Source organism: Falco biarmicus, chromosome 14, assembly GCF_023638135.1.
Source record: "Falco biarmicus isolate bFalBia1 chromosome 14, bFalBia1.pri, whole genome shotgun sequence".
Taxonomy (NCBI): domain Eukaryota; kingdom Metazoa; phylum Chordata; class Aves; order Falconiformes; family Falconidae; genus Falco; species Falco biarmicus.
In genome coordinates, this window is record NC_079301.1 from 16052928 (window position 1) to 16073253 (window position 20326).

Consider the following 20326-nt stretch of genomic DNA (forward strand, 5'->3'; position numbering starts at 1 on the left):
CACCCTGTTTGCAAAACAGGGAAGGAAGAAGACAATTTTTGTGAGTTGTTTGTACAAGGGGTTTTACACAAGAGCTCAGAAACCCTTCAGCACATGCCATTTCATGCAGCAACGGCCAGTTGTACTGACAAATGCAAACTGGCCCTGCCTAATTCCCTCCACCAAGCTCTCTACTAATATAGCCCCATTTTAAGGGCAGGCAGACAGGCAGGTGGCACAGAGGCAACGCAACCAGAACCACCCTCTCCTCATTCTGTGCAACTGGACTTTAAATTGCAGTCCCTGCAAGCCTCTCCAAGGGTGATAGCAGCCTACTAGCTGTACAGAAAAAACCCGTAACACTCATTGCAAAGCCTTTCTTCCTTTTCCACTTGAATCTTCCCCTCATTCTACATGACAAAATCTGAAATCCTTACTAAACGCCATGACACACTGAATTGTTATTAACAAGCTTATTAGAGCTGTGAAACAGGATTTCCATTACATAAATCTCTTACTTTCCCCACAGTACAACAGGATGCTATCCTAAGTATCTTAAAATGCCCAGTGACCTACCTATTGCCTTGTAACAGAAGCAATCGTATCTGATTTGCCCTTTATGAATTCTCCAGCTGTCTTGATTCATTAACATACTGTTAAGTGTTCCTTGTCTAGCAGTGAAAATGTCCTGCTCTCCCATCTCCTAAGTAGCCTCTCTTCATTCAGCTCCTTTTTTAATCAATGCTAATTACATAGTCCTGTGATCATCTCCTGAAATTAGCTCAAATGGTAACAAGTTCTTTGATTGCCAATGTTTTTGTAAATGTTATATTAAAAAATAGCACTAAAATAAGAGCACAGACAAAATCTGTATTGGAACCACGCGTGCTGTTTCAAAATTCACAAGAATGGCATGCAGAGTGGGAGCCCACTGCCACTCACTTCAACTGATTCAATTAAAGAGTGCACAAAGAAACCCACCTACTCCCAGTTTGGAAAAGTGCTGATGAAGGAAAACACAATCTGCAGTGAGTATTAGCAATAAGAGAATATAACATTACAGCTGCAAATTCTCAATGTGTCACTTTTAAGAAAAAAACCTGATTTAGTTATCAACTCATTAATTTAGCAATATTTGAGGATGGGGAAGGGAAAAAAACAATGCAAACAAATTTCAGAATGTTGTTCAGAGAGTGCTCAAAACCAATGCATGTGATGAAGATTGCTTTACATTCCTAATTGTGCAGCATCATGTAGTGCCAGGCCCTGTAAAATAACTAAGCTATTACCAAACAACTCCCATGAGAACTTACAGAAATACCAGAACACGTCTGTTTGGTACTGAAAGTCAAACCTCTACAAACTCCCATTACCCAACAGCAGCTAAAGAACTAAAAATATATAGGACAGGTCATTTCGATATACAATGAGATGAGAAATACATGACTATCCAAGGTACTAAGAAAAATGAATGAGGAATGAATTGTGTAACTGGGTCAAGCCATTAATTGTGAAACTGGGAGCCTGGTAGATAATTTAGAGTGATTGTCCAAGACAAGAAGCAGCTTATTGGAGAGAGTTTTTATGAAAATGGTGTCTTAAACATTTTATTGTGAAATAATAAAGCAAATTCCTGGAGGATGACCAGCTCCAAAGACAGGGCCATGATCAGATGAGCGATTAACACACCTCAACCATAGGCCCTGCAGGACCCTACACTGATCATGTTTAAAAAAAAAAAAAAAAAAAAAAAAAGGATGAAATCTCAATGCCTCTGAAGTCAGAGGCAAAATCTCAAGCAACTTCATCCTAGCATAATTCTCACTCACCAATCACCCAGTCAGATGTTTCCAGCTGAGGACTAGATCTGAGACACAGCACCATTAAGATCATCCCCTGGGATATGGATGGAAATTCATGACAAATTCATTCAGTTTTCTAACTTGACACTGACCACAATTTCTGTATGGTCATTCTTCTGCTCATTGCAGGAGTTAAGAAAATAATATGCCCTTTCTCCCATCAGCTCTTATTCTTCCTTAATTTCTCTGTAAAGCTCTATGAGATATGAAACATCTTAGCAGATATGAGAAAAACCAAACACCATGAACCTTCGATCTAATTTGGGTCCTCCATTTCCTATGACAGCACACTTGCATGTTTCTTACACACAGGGACTTACTTTTGTTGAATTTGCGAAAGGAATACAGAACACTTTTAGAACACAAAAATACTGCAGTACCAGAAAGCAGAACTAAAACCAAGCAATCATCCTCATCTTCACAACATTATTTGTAGCACACGTGCCTGACATTCATCATTAGAAATCCTTCTGCAAAGGCACTTAAACATCAGCGCAGTACAGGTTATCTAAAACTAAGGAATTTGCTCTTAAATTTTTGTAAGAACATGTTGGATTACCTTCTGTTAGGGCTAGTCCAAGTGATACTTGTTCACCACCCAGCTGAGAACCATTCTTTCTACCCTGTGGTGAAGACTCATTACTGTCAACAGAACTTTAGAAGTGTGCTGTTACAAATATATATAATCAAATACTAAAAAACCAACACTGACCAAATGTGCCTTCTGAATCAGGTACAAAGCTTCTTTGTCTCCACATATTATCTAACAGGAAGGCCAATCAATGGTTACTGCCATAGTATCCTATTTCACTTCCATTCACAACATTATTATAGGTGAAAGCAGAAGCCTCAGAAAGGCCCATTGCTCCATCAGCCTGAGTACAGCAAAGAACTTCTGGAAGCTTTGAACTCCTCATTTGTGCTCCAAGCACCTACCAGAGCTTCCAGATGTCCTGGTGAGCCAACCATGCGCAGCAGTGCCAAAAGCACACACAAAGCAGTTGTCATGTGCAAATGACATCCAAGGGCTCTTTCTCCTAGTTACCTATTCTTCCGAAACATCATGAAGACAGACAGAGGCAAAAAACAACATTTAACTGGAGAAACTGCCAGTGAGCAAGAGGTTATTTGTTGTGCAAGGAAGAACTGTCATGTGAATTTTAAACAGATGTAATAGTCAATTAATGCTCAATATTCCCTCGCAGCATTAGAGATGTGAACTAATAACAATTCTGACTTCTTGTAGAAGACAATTTAGCGTCCGACAATGCAATCATTTTACAAGAAACTCAAATACAAACCACCTTGATGCTTTTGCTAAAGGGAAATGTATCCTTTGCCCCTGGACATGCCCACTGCAAGACTTCATGCATCTGTGAGACATAACAAGCTGATGGGAAGAAGCGTCCACAGAAATGCACAGTTGCAGTCACCCATGACTGAGAAATTCATACTGAAAGGAGTGCTGAGAAGGATAATCTTGGAGACCAGACAAACTGTGATTCAATTTTACAAGACAAAGGTAGCTAAATAATTGACTCCTAAGTACATCAGGGGAAAGCACCAGGGAGGCAGAAAAGCTATTTACACAGCCCCAAGTAACCACGGGTACCTTTCGGGTAGTAATGAGAAGATGGCCTCCAGTCATCAGAGCCCAGCGGTTCTGAGGGAGCAGCAGTACTGGAAGCATGAATCCAACTGCTTTCACAATAAATCTTGATGAAATTAAGGGGACTATGTGACATGTTTTCCCACTACAGCAGAGGATTTGACCAAAAGCATCCTCATCCCTCCATACACCCAGGCATCTGAGTGTCTAATACTCTGAAACTCCCCGTTTTGATCAATTAGTTGCACTTCACTATTTCTGAAAAGTATCAGCCTTTAAAGCCTCAGGAAGTATCCACAGAAACAATTCTGTCATATTCTCAACACATGAATGTTTCTATGGTGACTTTCTAGCACTTCACTGGGTTCCCTTTCCTAAATGTTCAGGGTACTCCCACATCACTCTGCAATCCCAAACCCTAGGTAAACCAAAATGGAAAACTCAGTTTTTCTATACCCACGTGTAAAATCAAGCTCTAAATACACATTTGCTGTATACCCACACATCACACCTCCATGGCCTGAACAATTTCTAGGGCAATGCCAAATGATGCCACGTCATCCAACCAGTGGCAGCGACACAGTCAAAGCTATCTTTTGCTATATATACACATGAGCTCACTTGAGCCTGGAATATCAGAGTATTTTGTCTTGAAATATCACCTTCTCCTGCAGCATTTATACTCACAGGCTGTTTGCAGATACTAGAGCACAGAGTCCACCTAAATATGGAATAACTACAAAAAACAAGCTTTCTCACTGCCTTCTCCCTTTTTTTCCCCCCCTCACTATATTTTCTCCTCCTTGTCTATTAAGAAACTCCTTCATCCTTCCCAAGGTCTCGTTAGAAAATCATTCTGACACTAGCAAATGCCTTCTGAAAGGGCTGGTGCTGTCAGCGCAACCTGAGACCCCACAAACACTCTCAGAACACTGACCTCTCAGAAGCCTATTCACCTACAACACTTGCGCATCCTCATTTGTCTGCTTTTAAGTCATTTAGTCATTTGTTGATAAGCAATCATCAGATCTTCCAGGGCCTGTGGAACAATTTATCCTTGTCTTCAGCTCAGTATTAGCTCTGAAACCTTGTGGATGGTAGTGCAGGGTAAAACCCTTTCCCGTCTGCCTGATCGAACAAATCTTGGTTGATAACCAAGATTTATCACGGCATTGGTAAAGCCAGCACTGTGCATGATAGTGTATAAACAGGCCAGGTGGATGCTTCACTGTATTATTTTCTTAAGAGTCTAGAACATGAAGATAGTTCTTGGAAACTCAGTACAGCCCCAAGACTCACAAAGCTTTCACAGGTGCTGGTGAGCATTGCCAAACCAGGCCATCCTTTCTTCCTAGGGCTCCTCTTTTTGCACATTAAAGATTAATACCTTATTTGCTACAGAATTTTGTTATTCTGTCTCCTTCCATCCTGGCACCAATGCAGCTTCCTGCTGAACTGAACACACCGCTACAGATACTTTAATTTCAGTTTTGAATATTTCTGGCAAAGGTAATATTAGCAAAACAAACATTCTTGCAAGCAGCAGATGTTGTGAGTAGCATATATCCTGTATATCTGCTTAAAGGAAATAAAATGGACTGTTTCCTCCGGGAAATATGTATAAATGGAGAGGTCTCGGATGCGTAATTTCAAGAATCTGAACCTAAGGTTCCCCCTTACAGTCACTTGGGGATATTCTTATTAAACAAGGGTACGCTCCACCCAGCAAGGCTCCAGTAACAAACCCTCTCCAGTGCACACAGCCTTTGACAAGCACGGAGGTCATTACAGCAAATAACCCCAGCTGCTCCTCCTACACAGCGCTCCACTTCAAGCCTTCCATACAAGACACATTTAAGGAGTTTACCTTTTCAAGGGCTTGATCATTTGTATAAAAAAAAAAAAAAACACTCCTCTGTTAAAAACAACATGGGTTAAAGGCCAACCCCACAGTGTCACAGCCACCCAGAGGAAACCCTGATTCTCCGCGATTAACCCAAGCCACAGTGCTGGTCATTCTTCTATCTACTAATCCACAGGACAGATTGTCAACATTAATTTTGAAATTCTGTGATGCTGTCATTTTGTGTCACACAGTTAAGTGTTTTTGATTATTTGATGTCAGCTCAGTTTACTTAAAGCATTCCCACTACTGGCATTTGCTTTCCATCAAAACATGTCAGAAATTTCTTAGTAAGAACCATTCTCAACCCAAAGTTGTCACCAGGACCCAGCTGCAACTGCTGGTGGTGTGTACATACAACGTGTAACGTTTTCTTGGTAGGTTCTCCAAGAACAGCTGTTGTCATCACAGCATCATTCCCACCAGAACGAGTCTGGTCCTCAAGAAAACCATTTTGTATAGCTTTTATGTGGAAGCATTTCCAATGACCAGGATTGCCCACACTATGCTTGAGGCAGGCCAGCTGGCCATGTTGTTGGCTGCCCAGGCCTCCTCGGCCAGGCAGAGGGTTTACTTTCCCAGAACTGTACCCTTTACAAAGAAAATACTTTGCTTCAGTGTGTGATGAAACCTCACTGAAGCGTTGCCAGCTCTTCAGTACAGTAATGGTACCAGGCAGCAATACTTTCCTTTCACTTGCTTCATTATAAAAATGACATGGGGTTTTGTGTGAAGATGGGTACTACAAGGGCTGGAGTCTCCCCTCAGACACATGCCATAAGAATGAGAAGGAAGTGATGGTAATTGACTTTCAGCTTTTCTTCCCATTACTCATTCAGTTCTACAACCTGCATTCACTCTCCTCTGCTCAATGGAACATTAACAGCCTTCTCAGAGCTTCTGGAAGCAAGAAACATCAGGTAAAACGCACTCCCACTGACATCCAACTTCCCTGGACCATGAAAAACTTCACAGCCAAGTGATATGCTCTAGTACTGAACGTTAACACAAGCTGCAGGGTTAGATGAATGAATCACTGAACACCCACCAAAATCATTATGAAAATGCGTAATAATGCGTTCTTTAAAGCTCTCCTGACTTTAGGTCCTGACCTCCCAGTGCACTGTTAGCATCGATAGTTTCCTTGACATAAAGGAATTTTATGTAAATCATTGTAAACTGATTCACACATGATCAGAATCAATCACCTGTGTTTTCAGAGTGATCCTGGACACAAACTGAATGCCATTAGAACAGGATAGCTAAAGGAAGTCAACAATGAAAAGCTTGCAGAAAGTAGGATTATTTTTTTTTAAATGAAGTCAAAGTTAATTAAAGAATAACAGTGTTCTTAAATTATTGAAAGATTTAATTTACCCCGGAAACACCTGAATCATCATTAACACTATAAAGATCTCCTTTCATTAATTCATACCCAAATTCAAGGCTGCGCATTTTGTTCAGCTTCTTTCTTCCTGTTCATATTTGTACCCGATTAAACTTCAGTACAGGTGCATATGGGTTAGTAATCACATTTTTATATTTTGCATGCAGATTAGTCCTATTCGAATCTGCATAAATTTGTTATGCATCACTGCAAAAGTGAATGCTCAAGCAACTTTTATTTTTATCTAATCAAATCACTGCCTAATGAAAAATGAGCAACTGTGCACAAAGGTGCACTCGGGCAGACTCCAGGGAACCCTGGGAATAGGAACATTTACTACTCAGTAGGGCTACCAGGTACAGGTCACTCCAGCCTCATGGTCCAAGTCTAATCAGGATCAGCCACATCCAAAATGCCAGTTACCTTCTGCAGAACATCCAAGTTCCCACCACAGGATGGACCCAGAAGGGGTTTCTACAGAACTTCTCACCTAAACCTTACCACACTCAGTTGAGACTTGGTAGACTACAATCAAAATCTTTCCTCCAGTACCAAAATGGACAAGCCTCCTTGCTTCCCTACACCTGATTTTTCTGGCTAGGCAACAAGCACCACATCTTTTCTTCTAAGGTAAGTACTTGCAACAAGAGGAGCTGAACCTCAGGCAGAAAAATAGTTTATTTAATTAAACTGCCAGCAGTCACATTACACAGTGGTAGGTAATACTAAGCAGTTTACTCTGCAAGTAACAAGACAAAGCACACACCTTCCACTGCTGAAATTGTATTAAACCATTTTAAAAGAGACTCTACAATGAAAAAAATATGCACAAACTGTCACAACTTCTTAGTACAATTGGCAGGATCTAGTCCAGAAACAAGTCTGCTGGTGGAGACAAGGGAGTTTTTTAAAGCAAAATGTAAAAGACACAACCACTTGAAAATGTCATCCTGAAGCAGGCAACAGTTTCCTCACGACTTACAATCCATCTACTCCTTCATGTGTGCTCCTGTCCATGCCCTCACCTTTCAGCCAGCACAGACTTCAGAGCAGCTATGGGTACAGCCCCATGTCAAAAAGCATCATGGATAATAGCGAGAAAGTAATAATGGAGGCAAGGAGTTAAAAATTTACGCAAAGTGATTTCAGACCTAAAGTTGAATAGAAAGCTTGATCCCCTCCAGAGTCCACCCCTCCATACAGCAAGGGCCAGTGGCTGAGGGAGGAGATGGATACGGAGCGCTTGAGGAGTGCCTGGAGGGGACAAGGCACTCTACTCACCCATCCCACCCCCAGCTACCATGCCATACCCAGCCATCTCACAGCTCTAGGCAAATCTATCTTGCCTCATCCCAGGAGCTAAAGGAACACATGTACTGGGATCCGCAAAATCTGTGTAAATTACCACGGGGTGGGGTAAAGGAACCGTAGTGCATTCACCTGAACAGCTGCAGCAGAAGCAACAAAGGCTTGAATGGATATGAACACTATACCACATGCAGATCATTTTAACATCTGCTTCACCACGTAAGAGAACATTGTGCACCATCTCATCTTCAGACTCACAAAAACGTTACAAGAATGCTCCCATCTCGGAAGCACGCTCTGCTCCTTTCCTATTATGCAGCACAAACAGCGATGCTGCATGGCTGCACCCTATTTCAAGTTCAAATCAGCAAGAGAGATGCTTAAGTAAAATAACTACAGCAAAATTAACACATAGCTATGCTTTCCATTCAGCTCCACTACTGGTACCTCCTTTCCATGACAGGAAGGGAAAGGAGGTCCCCACAGACCCATCTTCCCACAGCAGCAGCGTGGGGTCCATAGGGCTCCCTACAGGAGCAAAGCCCTGTGGACACCCTGCTAACAGGGCTCTCTCCTCCTCTATACTGCTCCCCCACAGGCAAGTGCCCACCACCCCACCGACTCCTTAATTGCCATTTCTCCTTGTTCCACATTAATTTTTTTAAGCGATTTTGAAAAGGGGAGTTTGAAAGAAATTATATTAAGGCTTAGGAACAAGGAGCAACTGGCAATAAACAAGTTCCCCAAAGTGTGAGAGTGTTTGTCCTCTGCACTCACAGCACATTTCAAGGTCAATTAAACTCCCTAACGAACCGCTTAGCCACAGCCAGGCTGCAGGAGTTACACCAGGCTGAAGAAAAGCACAAATAACTTGCATCTGTGCTTCTGCCAGGCTGAAATCAGAACTCATGCCTCTCCAGCAAGGAAGGCTCTGGACCTGCAATGGAAACTAAAACTCTGCACCTCAACCCTTGCCTCAACAGCATAGCCCTAGCCCTCCTGCTTCACCCAACAGATCCTTCCAGAGACACTTTTTTCCTTTAATTTGTATTTTTTTAATTACATGTCTATTTGCAATTTCTTTAAAAAGCATATTATAACCCTATCCTGACTTTCCCATCTGCCACTCTCCTCCTACCCACATCCTCCCAAGAAACACAGACATCGCCACCAACCTTCCTAAAAAATCCATACATTGAGGTAACTGAAAATCAAATACTTCATATTAAAATATTTATGAAATTTGGTCAAGAATAAAAACTGAAAAAGGATTTTAGATACTTCACTGATCTCTTTTCAGAGAATGCATGCACTTTTTCAGCCTAATTTTACTCTCCATAGGTTTGAACAGACACATTGGTAACCTAATTGCTCATTTGTCCATTTGCACACAGTGACAACTTTTTTTCACTTTAATCACAGAAAATAATCTATTTCAGAAATCAAATCCATGAGACTGGATATTTAATAAAATTCTAAAAAGCAGATCTGCATTGCCACCACTGAATAATATGAATTTACTTATTTTTCTGTGGGTCAGATGCTACACCATGCCCATGCTCTGTGGACCGACTGGGGAAATGCAACACATAAGTGGCTATACCCGTCACCCCAGGATACAATTTCTTCCCCCAAACTCTTACAACCTCATCAAGATTTATTTCATGCTGCTGGGCCATTAAAAACAGAGAGCTTTTATCAGAAATCCCCGCATTTAACTGCTATACTTAATCCATTAATCTCTAATACATTTTAGAACAGTTTTCTTGCTGTGTTATTTAAAAGGACTAAAGTGGATAAGAATCAGTTTTAGACCAATGTATTACCTGAATCATTTACCAAGATAAAACGTTTTTACTGATCATCACACTGCTATTCAATAGCAAAATTATTGCTCAAGTTTAAAAGCATTCTGCTTTAGGGAAAATAGACCAGTATTAACATGAATGCATTAAGACTAATTTTCATTATTGTGGTTGAATACAATGCCAAAAATTTATATAAATAACAGCTCTAGTAAGCAATATCTGTCAAAAAAAAAAGTCATTAAGAGGGCATTTATCAACCACAATGAAATTAGTTTTTCCTTTTCTTTTTTTAATAAGGGTATGGCTTTCAAATTATCGGTTTGTCTTCACCTGCAATCTACACAGCACCCAGATGAAGAGTGTCAAGTCTCTAACCACTGGAAACATTAGACACTTATATTTTGTAATTAGCGCCATTGTTTTCAGGTACTGCAAGATCAAAGGTTACTAGAAGCCACCCCTTCCTCCTCACTGACAAACATTTGCATACAAAAATTTGAGAGAAAAAAGCAAAAAAACCCCAAAACACCCCAGACCCCAGAACACAAAGTATGCTGTGAGGCAGCCAGAGCCGGCAAAGTGACAGGGTAAATGTGCTCCAGCACTCCGATCCTGCACCACCAAAGCCAGGGAGAGTTTTGCTGCCGAGGCCAGGATTTCAGCCTACAGTATTTTCTTCTCTAATTTGAGGGATACTCTGATTAACTACAAATAATTAGCTCATTTTAAAATGGCATAATCTTCTTTGTGCATGATGCACATACTAAAAATGGATTAGCACGGGGTCTAATGCCGAAGCCTCTCTAGCATTAAAGGATTACAGGACATCAATCTGAACTCACAGCTAATTGGGATGGCTGCGTCCCCCCAACCAAATCCACTTGTTGCACCTGTGTGGCAGGACCTGCAAGAAGGTGCGTGGAAGGGAACACTCTTGCCCATCCCATGTGCAAATTCAGTGGCTTTTGTTGCAGCTAAAGCAGTCGCTTTCTGCAGTGCTGATTTTTGGAAAGCCAGGCACAAGGGCATTCAACTGGACATCGCTGTTTAATAACCCCGGAGTCACAACTGCAGATGTCTACATTAACACGAGGTTTGAAAGGGTAGCAGATGGTTAGGAAGCTCTTACTGTGAAGGCCCTAACAATTTCCAAAGGTAAAACAGCAAGTAGCTTTTATGTATAAATGATACTCAACATATGGTAAGCATGATGGAAATTTTAAACAAAAAAATTAAATTATTACAGTTAGCTTGAATGGAACCAAAACCAATTAAAAGTAAAGCCAAGCTGTACAATAAAGACTGGAAACAGTTTATATCAATAACACTAATGCTGCCAGAATGGGGAACAGGGCACACACCAGAATAGTAGTGTTCTTAAGTGCTAGGCACAAATTCCATTAAAATTCAGCTTGCTTCTTTGAAGATACACCCAAAGATAAGGCTGGCATTTCCAGGCACTGAAATCAATAAACAGACCTACAATCAATAGAAAAATCATATTTCATTGACGTTAATTTATTAATTAACCTATTAATTTATTGATTGTGATTACAGGCCATGATTACAGCCTGATTACAGACTGTGAGAAGGTATTTTTTTATATACGTAAGCATCCCACAAAAATAAGTAACAAATGACATGTTCACTTCTCCACTTGATCAGAGCACCTATACCCGCATATGAAGGCAGGAAATTACCAAGTGTTCTTAATAAAAATCACAGTCGTCGGTTTTCAGTAAGAAACTTGGGCACATCACCACCATCACTTTTGCTAAAATAGGGACCTCTTGGTCACAAAAATTAAGATCCCTGGAAGCCAGAGGCTGCCCCGTCCCAACAGGCATCCACAGCACCCCACCAACCAGCCAAGAGCTGGAAAGGGTCCTGCCAGCACCCCACCACTGCCACCCCCCACTTCTGCATGTGGGAGGGGGCTACCAGGCAAACCCCTGGTCCTGCCCCCTCCAAGAAGGGCCTCACCGCTAATGTGATGGCTCAAAATGAGTTTTCCTACATCATGCGTGGTCAGGCCAAAAGACTAAATGCTTCTGACTGGTGAGGTAACATCTACTGCTCTGTACCACTTCTAGCACTGAAATAAGCACTGCTCGGTTTGGTAGAGTTAAGCACGTATTTAACTTCACACAGTTAAATCAAAATAGCCACCTGTGGATCATTAGATTATCTGCTGCCTCTTAACATAATAAGCAGTTAGATCAAATGGCATCCCTCAGTTCATTAAATTAAGCACACTCAGCGGTATGCAGTCCGTGTCTCAGGAATCTTGTGGTTTACTGAATCCTGTCAGTCATTCTTTACTTTGTCAGAGGCCTGTGAGGAGAAACCACCTAAAACTCTGGTTTTACCAAAGTCAATCTCAAATTTCCATAGACTTTAAGGTAGCTGGACTTTTGCTGGATGTTACGTGACAGCCACAGCAAAAAAACAAAGCTAAGCACAATTGTGGTCCAGTAACTGTTTCAAGCTCCCAGGTCTGCTGAGGATTGTCAACAAATCTTCATGTCTTCAGCAGGTCCAGCGTGAGTTGCAAACAAACCTTGTGCATGTGATATGGAACCTTTGTGGATAAATTCTGCTTTGTCCTTTCAGGTTCACTGGAAACCAAAGTGAAACTCAAGGGCTGCATATTAAATCCAGGGCAAAAGATGTTTGCATGCACACACACACAAACAGCATCCCAGCCTTTCTTCCCCTCCTTGTTTTCCCCCCACGCCAACTCCCCGAACGCCAAACCCCAGCTCACATGGGTACACTACCCAGTGATAGCAGAGGGTTTAGAGGAAGACTCTGTAAGGTCCTACTGGGCTGTTCATTATACTGTGAAACATGGTCCCACTCCATGCAACACCAGCCCTGGAGAGGCTCTTTGCTATGGATCCACACTACTTTCTGGGTCATAATTTCACTAGTCCCGTGCTCAGAAACAGGGTCTCCAGGCAGTGCTGGAGACTTGAGCCCAAGCAGGCAGCCCAGTACTGACAGGCAGTGTATCTTCCCTCTCCCAGTACCAGAGCAGATCATCCATTCGCTCCCCTGTTCTGCACTGCCTGGTAGGGAGGCAGGACCATGCAGCTGGCCAGGTGAGATCCATGGCACAAGTATCCAGGGAGGCTGCAGCACCTGCATTTGGCACGGGCAGCTGGAGGAGCTTCGGTGCCTCCAAAATACTTCCTCCGTCAGGTTTGCAGGGCGCAGAAACAGAACTCGCTGTCTTGCTGTAAATGGGAGAGGGAATGGGATTATAAACCATCCTCTGGGGAAGACGGGGAGAAACCAAAGTATGTTTTATTGATTCTTTCATTTTTGAATGTAAGTGGATAAGTGATTTCAGCCTGGAGACATTTCTTGACTTTTACATATTCTTTCAGAGATTGTTTCCTTCTTTCTCCATGATGCACAAGGATAATGAGAGATAAGGAGCACTCAGAGGGCAAGCATCTAGAAACAAACTGCGGTCAGGCCCAGGGCTGCTCTAAGAAATTTTTGTTGCTTTCATTTTAGTCCACACTCCATTCATGGGAGAAGCTATTCCCACAGAAGTACAGGTCACTGGGATAAATACTTTGCAGCAGCTTAGGGCTGAAACAGAACATTAGGAAGACAAGCATGTATATCTCTGGGGTGTGAGAGATGGGGCATGCTCAGTGTTACTAAATCCCATTCCCTTCCTTTCAAACAACCTACAATGAGTCACTGTTCCACTATGCCATCCCATCACATTGTAAAAAACCTCTCTGTAGTAACACTAGTTACAATTCACACATCCTTCTCTCCATGTAAGCGCTGCATGGCAGGAGTATGCAGACAAACATTAAACCAGCTTTCTTTGCCTGGTACGAAGCCATTGTCCTTCGCTGCAAAGTCACTGTGGTAACCCAGAAGCAACTCTGACACCTGAAGTGCTATGTTCTGATGGGGACAAGCCTAAGACAATAGTGGGAAAACACCCACTATTACAGCCCAGCACAAGATGCTGCTGTTCTTAACCCTCCCTGATTTATACAGCAGAGATGAGTACTAAAGAAAACACACCATGAGGATCTTACACTTTTAATTATTTTATCACAGCCTTCACGTACCCTTTTTTGGATATTATTACCCTGGAGAGTATGCTAACAACCTTAAGTTGCTGACTAATTAAGTTTTGGTATACTCCAAAGCCAGTTTTTGCACACTAATTAAATTTACAGGCAGTTAGATTTGACAGGTACTATGGTATCTGCCAACGTGCCTTCATAATCACTTAAATTATTAATTCTGAGGCAGCAGGCCATCCCCGGGCAGGCAGGGAAGCACTCCGGCAGCAGAGCTGTCCCTGGAGAGCAGCAGCCAGCAACCCCGCGCAAGCTGCTGGGGACGCCAGGGTGCTCTCTCCCTAGGCAAAGGCAATGGGCTGCAGCGAGGGGCACTGCCAGCCCCCCACATCTGTTGGGGAGCAGTCTGAATTTCTGCCCAGACCGGGCCCTTAAGGGCTGGGTGGCAGAGGCCAGGCAGCCGGCAGGCATGGGTGCCTCCTCAACCCTCCTGCTACCCCAGCAACGGGCAGCTAAACCCCCCAGGGCCACAACCAGCTTGGGATGCTGATGGCATCCCTCGCCCCGGCCCTGGAGACTTGCACCTTGGGGTCATGTCACAAGGCAGCGCAAGCAGCAGGGCCCCCGTCAGATACCTGTCCCCAAAAGCCCTCTGCAGAGCCCTAGGAGCTGCCATTGTCACACTGCTGGTTGCAATCACAGCAGCCAGACAAATCCCCAGACTCCACTCCCACGCTATCACACCTCAGGCCCTCTATAGACAAAACATTCATTTAGCAATCTATATGATTCGCAATGTCAAGTGCCTGTCTCAGAGTTCCCTTAGGACAGCTGCTCTTGCTATTTCATCTGTTAAATATTTCCAGAACCCAAAATCCTCAGGGAGAAAAGCAGTTATTTTGACTAACTGCTCCTCCTCCTCAACTAGTTACTGCGTTAGCTTCCTCCCACTCAAACACCAGGAGTTGATTAAGACATATGGATTATCTCAACACTACCAAGAATTTCAATTTAGAAAGTGAAATATTGACATTCTTAATATCACTTCCCTCTTTCACTTGAGAGCCCTTCCTCGCATTGACACTGATCCCCACTGAAACACGGCAGCATCACACAGACTGTGATTCAAGGGCTAGGCAGATGGGGTTTTTACATGGTTTTTGGTTGAAGTTGCTGATGGAGTCAACCCATCATGCTTTTTTTCATTCCATTGAGAAGACTACTTGCAAGAGACTCATTTAAGGAAATTTTTGGGTCATAAAAATAATTATTCATTTCCACATTAGAGTTTTATTTTATGGTCTTCCTCCTTGTTTAAAAAATTATCTTCTAGCATATTGGGCCTCTTTTCAATATAACACAAAAACAACACACACAAAAGAAAAGCCATAAAGGAAAATTCTGCATTTGGAAATCCCTCATTTTGAAATCCTTCAGGACCCCATCAGTCTTTGAAGTAAAATCTTATTTCCTACATGCAAAAGCTTTGATGTGTTGTTCCAAGTAGAGGAAAGGTGAGGTTTTGAACTGGAACAGAAACTAAATTTCAAGTGGGCAAAGTCTCCTACTAAACAGAAACCCTGAGTTTGGACTGGCTCTGCTGGGATCCTACGAGCTCCCATAAAAGCAGAATCACCAGTAATCCCATTCACTCTTGTTGGCATCTCATCTCACTGAGTTTCTATTTAATATTGATGGCCTTACACCGCAGTTATGTATTTAACCAAGAGAAGAAAAAAATTAGAATGAACCTCCCTCACCAACCTTTTATATCTCAAAGTACTAGGCAGATGTATTTAAGTTAACAAAGTGTGAACTCGGGTGAAACATCTCAAAAACCTCAGATGCTACCCCACATTTAGATGAGCATTCCATGACAAAGAGGCACTTTCAAAGGAAAAACATGGGAATTGCAGTTGTGCCATTGTGCACTTAATACAGCACAACGTGCATTTACCAGTATCTGTAAAACTCAAAATTTCAGGACTTCTAAGAGGTGTAGGACAGGGGACAGGCTCTCTGGCTGACCTGGTAAAAGAACTCACATAAACCACAAGGAGGTGGAAGGAAATGGAATATATTTTCTTCTTTTGACAAATCATAAACAAGTAATCACTAGCCAAAAGTATTATTTCAGGCAAGAGACAACTGGGGTTTGAAAACCTCTGAAAACATGTGATCTCACCCAGGATGTTAACAGATGGGGGAAGACTGCTGTCCTTACTGGTAACCCTCAGAATGGCAGACTTACTGTCTTTGGAGACAGGAAGAAAGAAAAAAAAAAAGAAAAAAAAAAAAAAAAGATATGACAGCTACAGAATTTTGGAACAGAAAAGTTCTGACCAAGCACTAATTTCAATACACTAACACATAAAACAAGCCATAGCCTGAAAATGGGTTGTGCAATAGCCACTCCTGAATAGTCCACATGATTCAAGAGGATCATTAAGGGCATCACTTCGGGTGGAGGAGCATGTATAATTCCAGAGACTCTCCATTCATTAGTGATCTCCCTTACTCCTCAATATTTTGAGAGCTTCTCAAAGCAATGCTAACCTCATCTTTGTTTTTAATCAAACCTGTGTGAAGAACCCTCTATTTATTCTAGACAAATATCCCCAAAACCCAAGGAATATACACCTGTTCTTCAGAAAACAGAGTGACAGACAGCAAAAGGATCAAGTCGAGGAGATAACCTTATTTCAAAACAGCTGTAGCTACCACCACAGTCTCCTGCACCCAGGAGAACCCACTCTCCTGCCACCAAAGCTTTTTTACAGCTCCACCCAAACAACGAGAGCTGTAGACCCCAGAACTGCTTGAAGATGACATTGCTAGTGCTCTGAGCCACCGTTTCTGAGGCAGTTACACATGGAACAAGCAAAAGTGATTGTGAGGCTTTATGTATTGATGCCAGCCATTGGTTTGGAGTCAGTGAACCAGGAGACATACACATTGAGATGTAGTGAAACAAACAAACCAGAAACAAGCCTGAGGCAAAGAAAAGAGGCTTTTATATATTAATTATGCTCTGGTTTTGGTTTCTGCCTTGAATAGCAGCTGTATAATGAAATTCAGCAAGCACTCATCTCAGGTATTGCAGAAATGTGCAAGTCAGTCAAATGACCTCCCAGCATCAGGCTCAAAGTCTTCAAACATGAGGGAAGCTCGCTCGAGGCAAAGAACCAGCACTCATCCTTACTTTGCTGATGCAAATCCTCTTTACCTTGAAAGCAGTCCCTTGGCTTCAGCAGTGCTGCCTGTGAGAGCAATGTGGCAAGACCTTCGCTCTCAAGTGCTGCCCACACACCTCTGCCATAGCTCTGCCTGGCACCCATCACAGGATGATGATCAGACACCTCCAGCAGCACGTTACACCTGTCTCTGGCCAGCAGCAAAATGACCCTTCTTCAAGGGCAGGTGGCAAAGACTCGGGGCCAGAGCTGCCAACTCAAACTTGAGGAGTTCAGCCCTGCTTTGAGGCAAGTTGAAGATGACAGAGAGCAAAGCCCAACAAAGCTGCACTCCAGAAAGGGCTTTGCTTTTCCTATTCCATACATTTCGCTGCAGTGAAACTGGCACTAGGTTGACAGGAGTACAAGCCAGAGAGCCTCTTTAGCTACATTACAACGACCCTGTGCATTTTTAATTGTAATCTGCCCCTTATTTGTGTTTGCTAACAGCCTGAGGGGGGCATACAACACTGCTCATGAAGCCAGGTGGGGATTCTGGAGCATCCTAAGCTCTGCAGGCACTACAGTGTCTTTCAGTTGGAGTTCTGCCCTGATGCTCCCTGCAGCCTACATGCACATCGCAAAGCCTGCAGCCTGAGGTTTCCCCTTGAACATGCTGAGCCAAGTCCCTGCTTTTGCAGAGGTTTTTTTCTTAAAAAAAAAAAAAAAAAAAAAAGTTCTGAATGTAGGCTGGAAACACAGGAGGAATTCAGTTGCTTTCCCAGCCTTTTCATATTTAGAAAAGAGCTTCCTGTGCCCAACTGCTTGACATTTTAACTTTTAATCTCCTTGGTATCTCTTTGCTCTTCACTGAGTAAGCCTAATTCTCTGGCACAATTCCCCTCCCTTGGTCCACCAAGCCCAGCTTTTCCCTCCACCTCTCAACAGTACAGAGTGTGGAAGGACAAGTATTTTACAAGTCCCACTGGGGGCCAAATTCACAGGAGCTCCCAGGTGTTACACGGCCTGTTGTAAGCCCCAAAAGCTGCCAGAGACCCCCAGTAAAAGCCAGAGCCCTGTATACAGTGGGAGGAAAACTGGGGCAGCCTCAGGTTGCTGCACCCAGATGAAGAGAAGCTGGCTCTGCAGCCATCAAGGCCTCCATAAGTTTCAAAATTTGGTCATCACTTCACAATTTTGCCAATGCCAACTCTACTTATTTTCCTTGCTCTGCAGTTCTCCACATAATTTTTCAAGGGGAAAAAAAAAATGTCAGGCCAGGCTCCAGGCTAGCTGGGAGCTGTTTGTTCACCTTGGTTTGTTAGCATTGTCTTAGTCAAAGCTCCCGTGTTCCCAGAGGCAAGCTCCCCTCCTCTCGCAAGGCATCATGAGGACACAGCCCAAGATTCAAACACAGGCTGTGAGGAACAGCACACTGAATGAACAACCCACTCTCCAGAAACACAGCAGCCTCTTCTATCCAGCTTCTGAGTCCTGGAAAAGCTAGTGGCTCTGCAAAACTTTTTACTTTCCTCTCCTCCTCCTTCCTTCCCCCATCTATCATGCAAAGACACTCTCACAACGAACCTCACTTCCATTCTTTTATATAGTTTATAACATGCCTATTTATTTGGTTTTTTTATGCATTGGTTAATCTTCTCAATAGTTGCAGTGAAGTTAATCTACACTCCCAAAACTCAGCGTGTGCGTGCGGAAGCCCAGGAAACCCTGTTTCCTGAGAAAGAGCTTACAGCATGGAGATGGCACAGGCTGTGAATGAGCCAGGTGCAGCTCTAAGCAGGCACATAGGTCCTGCAAAGCTCTTACATTCCACTTCTTATAGTATCAGCCTTTCAGCATATGCAATGTGTACCAGGATGTAACACTGTATTCTTTTTTTCCCTATTAGCACTGCAAGTAAAGAAGAAACCCACCTCGTTAAAAGTTTAAACCACTAATTCTGAACACACACATTCCACCATCTCTTTTAAAGAAGTTATTCTACTGATTTTTTTTATTTAGTTACTTCAATACACAAAGTATTAGCATCCTCCAGCACAGAGAAGCCACAATAGTTTAATAAAGCCCTATCTATACACTAGGGTGCATTTATATTGTTCAAAGCCTTATGAACACAGATCAGCAAGAGGAGATACAGCCTGCTAATTCAATGAGGACAAGACCTTCCATCCTGGGTAATTCTTATTGCCCAGAAAAACAGCACATTTGTTTCCTCCCCAGAGAAAAAAAAATAATTCCTCTTGTTAACAATAAGCTACAGCAATCAGTAAGCAACTCTGAGCTGGCCGCAGCAGCAGCTATCAGTGCAGTATAAACAGTGCTCACTTTCTAAGCTGCCCATCACATCGCAAGATGGGGAGAGGGGGCACGGATGGGTTCAGGGACCATGAAAAGGCTTCCAGGCAATCCTGCAGCACCCTGCTCCCACAGGAGAGCCCCAGCTCTGCTCTCAGTAGGTGACACCACCAGAAGCAGAGAGATTAACAAGCCTCTCTTCATTTTAGGTGGTGTAATTTCAAGTAAAGCTCCCAAAATTCCCCAAGGTATGTTGTCCCTTCCATCATAGGAAGCCAGTGAGCAAGACTGGTAGTTTGATTTTCAGCGGTGCTTAAGCTCTGCAGCTCTCAACTGCAGTGCAAGTTGTAGCTACTCAAGGCCAAATTTTTTTTAAAGGGTAGGTATATTAAAATTTATTGCAGTCAACAAGAATCGGAAGCTACAGCTCTTTGAAGGGTACGAAAGCCTTCAGCACTTCTCAGAAGCTACACTGCAATTTTTTGTTCTCCTTTTCTCCCTGATGTTTTGCTTTCTGGTTCAGAAAAGATGACAGACCACTGGAGACCCTTGTTTCATTACAGAAATTAGAAAGAGAAGATCCAACAAAATACATCCTCAGAGAGGAACTCCAGTAGTGCAGGGAGCCTCCAAAAAATATACAGAACACTAGAAAAATGCACAGGAACACAGGGAAAACCTCTCTGGAATGTTCAATTATTTGCTTCTGTTTCCCAGAGGAGAGGGGAACCCACACGATTTCAAAACCCAAATTTATTCCCTTTTTCAGGAATCCGTTTAGTTCAAAGCAGATGACTTTTTTCGTACAGCTAGAGAGATCTCACAATGAAGTCCCTCTCTGTCAGCACTGCAGAAATTAAATAGAAAAACTGCATTATCCATTAAGAGGTTTTGAAGTTTATTTGTTTACACAATGAGAGTAA

The 20326-nt window shown here is 42.7% G+C and overlaps 1 protein-coding gene across 2 annotated transcripts in view; it reads right to left on the reverse strand.

Annotated features, from left to right (window-relative positions):
- IL1RAPL2 (interleukin 1 receptor accessory protein like 2) overlaps positions 1–20326 on the reverse strand; it is a 392772-nt gene that overhangs the window by 342533 nt on the left and 29913 nt on the right. The window lies entirely within an intron of this gene.